Below are 8,658 nucleotides of genomic sequence, written 5' to 3'. Positions count from 1 at the left end.
TCAAGAACAGAAGCAAAGCAGATCTTGATAGTACTGTTAGAACTGAAATTTGTAATGTCACTTTCTTCTTAGATGGCTTTTCATTTGTTTAACTTTGATTTAGTTTGGCATTAAACAAGCTGTTACACAAAAATGTTTCCTGAAACATGAAGGCATCAATTTTATTCAGTCTTAATGTTTCTATTAATATCTGTTCTATTCTGACTCAGTTTCTGTTTCTCTCAAGTGATATAAAAATCTCATTTAAATTACTACTTGTGACGAAAAGAGACTCTACTGCAGAGTTCAAATTTAACAATTTAGTTGAACAACATGTGCAGATCCAGTACGTCACTACTGCAGGTTCTATGGATACAATGGAGAACGCACTATTGCAGTTTTACAAGCAAGACTACACTATTACAACCACAAGAGATTCACAAAATGCACTATTGTAACCACAACAGTCACAAAACACACTACTACAGCCCACAGGCAATTCACGACAGGCTGCAGACCACTCACAAAACTCACTATTACTGCCTATAAGCAATTCACAACTCCCAGGCTACTCACAACATTCACTATTACAATTCCTAGGCAATTCCCAGAACACACTATCACAGCTCACAAACTCAGAATACCACACGTGTGTCCATCAGTCACCTGCAACTACAAACTTAAAGCCTGTCAAATATTCACTTACCCCTCCAGATAAGCTCCCACCTAAGTTACCTTGGTCAGCATTCTGACCAAGGGGGAAGGTTCTCATCACTCCATGGCTGGAGAAGTAACTCCCCATTTCTAGCATGAATCTTAGGGCTTTTATCCCCTGGGGTACGGGACAGCAGGCAGGGACAGGTCTGAGTGAACTGGACCACCTGGAGTGTCTGTCTCCGGCAGTACTTCCCCTTGTCTTTAGTTATTTGCATATCCTTGTATTGTTTGCTCCCTTGGAGCCATACAGACATCCCCCAGCTTACTTTACTTTCTGGCAATTTAACAGTGGTTTGATTGGGACTCAGGGCATGTTATCTGTTGGGTGATTTCAAGGCTCAACTCAGGTTTCCGTTCTGTGTGTGATGCGGCACTGCCCTGTTTCAGTCTTGGACTTATGGGACAACTCAAGGCTGAGCTATCTGTGCAGCTCCCCAGGTGCTGCCTCTGCAGAAAGAGGGCCTCAAGGCAATCCAAGGCTGAGCCACTCTTGCAACCCCCCCGTGAGTCACCACATTACCAAAACCCGTTTGAACTACGAGCCAGACAATCCTTACACTGCTACAGCAAAACTAAGGCATTACGTTTGGTAAAAAATATGGGGGGGGAATTGACTTTTTGTATTTAAACAAAGGCAGATAAACCATCAAATCAATTGTTACCTATCTGCCTTTTGTGCCCTAGAGCCGATGTTTTGAGACATAAATTTCACCCCAACTCACAGGAAATAAGCACAAGTATTTTAATTCTTTAGATAGGATCTTTTATATCCTCTATTAAAAAAAAACACCACCACTTTTTACTGCACCTTTAATTGCATTTCTACTGAAATTGTTGTGACATCACAAAACATTTAACAGTAGAAATACAAATCAATATACCACAATCGTTAATAACGTAGATGTAAAAATTAAACATACCATAAGCCAATGATAGTGGTTGTAAAACTTTGCTCTCAAGTGTACAAAAGGTGCAAAAAGGCTGCAGTAACTTGAGAGAGAATTAGGGACATGAAGTGTTGAAGTAGGTAACTGTCGGATGAGTTACAAGTGAAAACGTGTAAGCCAGACCGTCAATTTGATCGTGCTAAACTTATTATTAATTAATCCTCCACGAGCTTACTGCTTTGAGTTTAAAAATAAAATATTCCAGGAAGTATTGCCTCGTATTTAAGACAAAGTAAATAGCTTAATCAACTTGTTTAGAGCGTCTTACTTTAAAACTATAAGTACTAATATTTTGGCTTTAGGGATCTACATTCTCAGTTAATTAACCACTAACATTTGTTGAATTTACATGCAGCTTTCAGTTTATTCTGAACTTTACTAGAAAGCAAGTCGCCATTACCTGGAGCTTTGTTTATAAAATCCCTTTGGTCCACCTACATCTATACACACTGACTGAGAAGGAACAAACAGGAAAGGAAACATCAAAACTTCTTTTATGAAGAACTGTAGACCACTGATCTTTAAACAGATAATAAGAATTGAAATGCATGCAGATTAAATTACAAACAATCTTGTTTGTCAAAAGGTGGGGGGGCAGGTGTTATCCATAACATCATTAACACTGTGTGAGCTCAAAGCACAGAACTCCACAGAAAACACGATAAAGATCCAGATATGCATCTGTATTTGGCAAGCAAGGCAGAAAGAATTTCCATCACATCTCACATACCCCAAATCACAGAGATTGATGTTGGATCTGCTCCTCAATCCACATGAGCAACCTGAAGAGCTGTGGTAAAGATCCTAAAACACCTTGAATCGGCACAGTTCTGAATAACACTAACATACATCACCTCCTGAAGAGCGAATATATTCATCTTTCAACATGAAGGTAACCTCTGTTTTTGTTTGTTTCTATTTTTCTGACACCTACCCTTCATTTACGGTAACAACTTACTAACAAAAGCACTTCGAACAACTCTTTCTACCCATTATTATGCCAGAGGGGAACAAAGTTAGGACTACATTTCCAGAAATAAAGCTTAAATGAAATTTTAACCACAGGAACTAATTGTGCCTCCAAGAAAAGTTAAGTTTAACTAACGTCTGCCATCAGAGGCATAAATTACATAAAACAGAAAGAAATAAAAAAATCTGCCTAATTTTTATTGTTGAACTTTTCCTTCTCCCTTTAAACCTAGAGCACACAGTGTTTCATATTTAAAAGTAATATCTATATTTTATACTTGACAATTCCTGCCAGAGATGACATCAGTGATTTCAGAATTGTGCTATGAATAACCGTTTTTACAAATAATATTGAAATGTACTCCAACACTCAACTTTTGTGAAGCAAATATTCATTCAATAAAGGCAATTTATGCATGCGAATAGGCACTGTCAGACAGCAACTTTAACATCAATACTAGGAAACAGAGATAGATGCTAGCACTAATTACAGAGATCTGGTAAAGGAGGGAGGAAATCACTACCCCTCAAGCATAGCCTTGTGCATCAGACCAAAACAGTAATCATGATTCATCTTTCGTATGTTGTTAATCAATGCACACATGGTCCTAATTTCATGCTCCCATGAGGCAAACTGAATGGACAATTGTTTTTGAACTCTAACATCTAACATCAAGATGAATAATCAATGTTTATCATATGCATTGCCCAGTAAACTAAAAGCTTTATATTTGACATCCGCTCTTTTCACTTTAAAGCTCCCTTGTTGCTTTCAAACAATACAAAATCCATGTTGATGTATACTGTATCACTTGTGTGTACCCCATTGACTGCAGAATGAATTCCAAACGCAGGGTGGATGGGTTCGTACTGTTATTACTATATCACAGAATCCCAGAATGTCAGGAGTTGGAAGGGACCTCAAAAGCTCCCCCAGTCCAACCCCTGCCAGAGCAGGATCACCCAGACCAGGTCACACAGGAACACGGCCAGGCGGGTTTTGAATGTCTGCAGAGAAGGAGACTCCACAACCTCTCTGGGCAGCCTGGGCCATGCTCTGGCACCCTCACAGTAAAAAAGTTTTTCCTCATGTTCAGATTGAACCTCCTATGCTCCAGCTTGCACCCATTGCCCCTTGTCCTGGCATTGGACATCACAGAGCAGAGCCTGGCTCCTTCCTCCTGACACTCGCCCTGTACAGATTTATAACCATGAATGAGGTCACCCCTCAGTCTCCTCTGCTCCAAGCTAAAGAGCCCCAGCTCCCTCAGCCGCTCCTCATAAGGGAGATGCTCCACTCCCTCCATCATCTTTGTAGCCCTACGCTGGACTCTCTCCAGCAGTTCCTGTCCTTCTTGACCTGAGGGTCCAGAACTGGACACAATATTCCAGATGTGGTCTCACCAGGGCAGAGCAGAGGGGGAGAAGAACCTCTCTGACCTACAACCACACCTCTTCAACATCCCTGGGGTAACTGACAATTCCAACCAGGAATTTTGTTCAGAGTTGCCTATACATATGTATATTCCTACATTGCATGCACAAATTATTTTAAAAACCATCTCAGTAACACTGGAAAAGTTTTATTAAAAGTTTATTCACTAAACAATAGGCTTCTCAGTGCCTATTTCATATTTAGGGGGAATACAAAATCTCAAATCTGGAGACCTAGATTCCTCAAAACGGGTTTTTAACTTCTTTTAAGAAAAGAAAAAAATTGGCATCTTTTGCGTTTCATCTTACGAAATGATTCACAAGAAATTTTTGTTGTCAGTTGTGTACTGTTTCACTGCTTCATCTTTAGAGCCACTGCACGCAAGCTCAGCCACAGAGGAGCTGAATGTGTCTTCATAGCATTTGCATCTTGAATTTGACCTGAGACTGAAAAGTAAAGCATTGTTTTTACTTCAGTTATAAACCAGGTATGGCGGAGGTGGGGGGAAGAAAGCCATGATTCTTCAAGCATGAAGGAACTTCATGCTCCATCCAACCCCTGATTATCCTCTTGCTATACAGGCTGGTTAGCTGGTTCTTCGCTAACACATTCTTGTCAAGAACAGCCTGTCATGTTCAAAGACCCTAATTTTTCTTCCGCGTTTCTTGTGAAAACTCAACGGTTGATCTCCAGGTGTTAGCACCTGACTTTTGCACAATTGTCCCTTTCAGACTGAGTATGACGTTGCCTGGTAGATCAATTAGGCCCTTTCTCTGAACTGGAAGAAGCCTTGTTTCATGTGAATGTACTCAATGCTTTGACCTCCTCAGCACAGCTCAGCCTTCCAGGGAGCAGATGCCCGGTGACCTGAGGCAGGCACAATACACCTCCCTTTCCTTAAAACTGGGAGGTGTGTTCACATTTAGAGTATTCCTTCTCCATCTCCTAGAATGCAGCTTTTTACCCCAATTTAATCCTCAAGACTTGGAACAAACATTATGAAGCCTCCACACTAGCCTTTTTTAAAATACATGCTAACTTAACTGACAGTCAAAACCCTCCAAGAAGTAAAAATTCAAAACCAGGACTGTATAGATGGCCCAGACACCATGAGTTATATTCCAGGTACAACCTAAAAACCTCACTACTTTGCATAAGAATCTGGGAGATCAGACTTTAAGAGTAACATGTAATACATATGCTCCTAAACCAAACATAAGGAACTCGTATTCCATTTGTGTAAGAATTGCCCTGACCTTTTGCGATCATGAAATATCTCCTTTTTCATAAAGTGATGACATTATCCATGGTTTTATGGTTGACTTCCCTCATAGGCAATTACATTTTATCTGAACAAATTCTTCTGCCATTTCAATTAGACACGGTATTCTCAAGTTCTTCCTCTCATATTGAACTGAACAGCAGTCGACTTAAATCTTGTCATAGAATGAGGTGGTCCCTAAACGTACTCGTGTATTCTCGTATGCCAGCCAGCTTCCAGGGTTTTTTTTTAGGATTTTTGTGATAATTGAAGATCATGAATTGCAGTGTATCCTACCTTAAAAAAAATAAATTAAACAAAACAAAACACAAACAACCCACCAGTAGAAATGTCTTTTCATTATGCCTCTTTCTTGGCCGTTTTAATTTCTATTTTAAAAATGCACTGTGGACAGTTACCTTACACATTCATCAGTCTGACAGAGAGGTAGGAAATCATTGTAAGGAAGAAATACTACAAAAAGTATTGCATACTGAAGAATCGTGCTGCAAACACAGCTCCCCGCAGCTGTTCACTGAAGGTATCTCAACTGGTTTACTTTAAGGAACAAAGTTGTTAAAGCCACAATTTAACAATAGAAGCAAGTTGAATCTATACTGTTGGCCACCTACCGTGAAAATCTTAAAGCTCTGAGTGAAACCCAGGAATTCAATGCAGCAAAGTGTGGCAGAACAAGCGTAGCAGCTCTTATTTCTCTCATGCATTTTGCAAGTTTGCTTATGAAGTTTTCTATACTCTGCCCTGTCACACTTAAGTTTTTCCAGCTTTCTTGTGTGAGTACTGTTTGGTAAATTAAAAGCGTCCTAAAACAAAAACAAAATAAAAACCAAAACCGAACTAAAAGCCCCAAAAAAATCAAGAGAACAAATGTTTTCAAACCACACACATTTCCCACAAACATCACAGAAATGTGCGAGTCAGAGGATATTTGGGCAAAAGCCAAGAGTCTGTAGTTAAACCAATGTTCTCTTAACTGTGGGACATGAGCCCTGGTAGAAACGAGGTGGTGTCTGGGAAGGGGAGGGGGAGAAAAAGCAATGCCAAGACAGGTGCAGGAATGGCGACTGTGACTGGGAAGGAAGGGGAGGTGCAGAGGGGTAAGTTGTTTTAGAGGGACACAAGACAAATTAGTTTGAGAAACAATGACTTGTGCTATAAACAACAAACAAATAGAATAACACATCTGAAATAATGGAGGAGGAGAATTTAATGAAGCCCGTTATGCATACTTACTGCTGAGGTGGTGTTTGGGAAGGGGAGGGGGAGAAAAAGCAATGCCAAGACAGGTGCAGGAATGGCGACTGTGACTGGGAAGGAAGGGGAGGTGCAGAGGGGTAAGTTGTTTTAGAGGGACACAAGACAAATTAGTTTGAGAAACAATGACTTGTGCTATAAACAACAAACAAATAGAATAACACATCAGAAATAATGGAGGAGAATTTAATGAAGCCCGTTATGCATGCTTACTGCTTAACATATAGCACAGCATACTATAAGATGAACAAGCTAGCTAATTATTCCACACAAATTAAAGAAGATATTACTTCTTATTGTGGGAAGCTACCCAAACCTCAATAAGCCTCACAAGTTCCTCACTCTTCGAGAAACAAATGCATAAGCACTGAATTATAGCTTATGCCCAAGCACTTCTAAACTAAAGTATCTAGGAAACAATTGAACAACATCTTTTCATCCATTTAACTGACTGTACACTTACTGTGCAAACATGCAGAGCCATAAGCTGAGCAGTACAGTCTTTCTCTCCCAAAAATGTTCAAAGACTTAGAAGACAATCAATAAAATGGTTCAAGAGGCAACTGAAGCATGAAAGAACAAAGGATATTTGTTATTTATATTAACATAACATATATAATATATATGTTCGTTCATTCATTTTGCTTACCACATTTAAGATACGATGCAGCGTTCAGAGGAGAGAGTATCAGGGAAAAAGGAAAGCAAATAAGAAAATACTTCAGAGCTACAAATTGTACCTTTCAAGTTTTCATGCACACAAAGGTTTGCTGCTGCTCCTAAACCAGTACTTCCAAGCCAGGCAGATCCAAGAAGAAAAGTTTTTTCCTTTAAAGCTAAGCATATGCAATGGCACCTGGAGAACAACTAAGGGAACTTAGTTCCAAAATCATAAATGTTTCACTTATAACATTCTGCTGCCAGATTGCTGCCTTTCAGATTGGAAACTCCCAGCACAAGTGCTCTGTTTGATCGCAGCTCTCATCCAAAGAAACAGAAAAATAAGTAACTAGGATTGACTTTGTAGGTTCAGTTCTAAGCCTCAGCCAGAACAGAATTCACAACTATGACTATTTCAGGGGGTGTTGTATTTTTTTCTCTTTGTTTCTTAATTTAGTGTCAAAGAGCACACAAAACCCCCTAACAATTCTGAGGAAAACTGTCATCGAATGTGGATTAAAAGCTTTATTCATAACTGTTCTACCTAAACAATTCTAATTTGAATTTTTTTTTTTTAATTTTGAAATTTGAAATTTTTCACTGCAAATGGAGTAGGTAGACTGGAGATACTCCATTTGCAGTAGAGTGAGTTTATCCAATTTCTAACTTTTGGAAATGATAACGACAGCTGCTTGCAAGGAAATCTTTAAAGCAGAACATCACATAAAGGCTGGAATGTTAAAAATTTGACACAGCACATCTATTTCGGTTTGTGTGTAGTCACACAACATCTTCTCCCAGTCCTAATCTTTCTCCTGTATTATTTGACAGAAAGTCACTGATGTTCTTTAAGAGTTAATTCTTTAAGGGTCAGAAAACATGAAATGCATACTCTTAGAAACTTAATTCTAATTCTTTCTTCCGTGAATGAAACATACAGACACAACTAAGGAAAGTGTTCCATATTCATAGGTGCTCACAACTGTAGAGGAAAATAATGTGCATTGGTTTTGTAGGACCAACATATAAATAGACCAAAGGTTTGGTTCTGGAGGACATGGAGGCAACGTAATGTAGCAATAACTCCACTTCACTGATTAGAGTGCCACAGAACTCATAAAACTTTTAAAGTAGATAGGATTTGGGAATGTTCCATCTTAATCCCTCCCTTTGAAGTAATGCAATTATTTTAGACATAAAAACCTATTCTTAGGGATTTAGAAACACACAGCTGTACTCATAAGATTTTTAAAACTGAGAATTCATAAGCAGTATGGTTCAATTTCAGGAACAAACAATTATTTGCTTGCCAAAATCCCATGTTCTGGCTTTTAAAAATCTTTCAACATTACCACAAAAGTATTTTTAATACCTCACATGAAACTTGTTTTTGCAGGAGACTAAGTAAAAAAAAG

Source organism: Mesitornis unicolor, unplaced genomic scaffold, assembly GCF_000695765.1.
Source record: "Mesitornis unicolor isolate BGI_N332 unplaced genomic scaffold, ASM69576v1 scaffold8898, whole genome shotgun sequence".
Classification (NCBI taxonomy): Eukaryota; Metazoa; Chordata; class Aves; order Mesitornithiformes; family Mesitornithidae; genus Mesitornis; species Mesitornis unicolor.
This window is presented reverse-complemented; position numbering follows the sequence as displayed.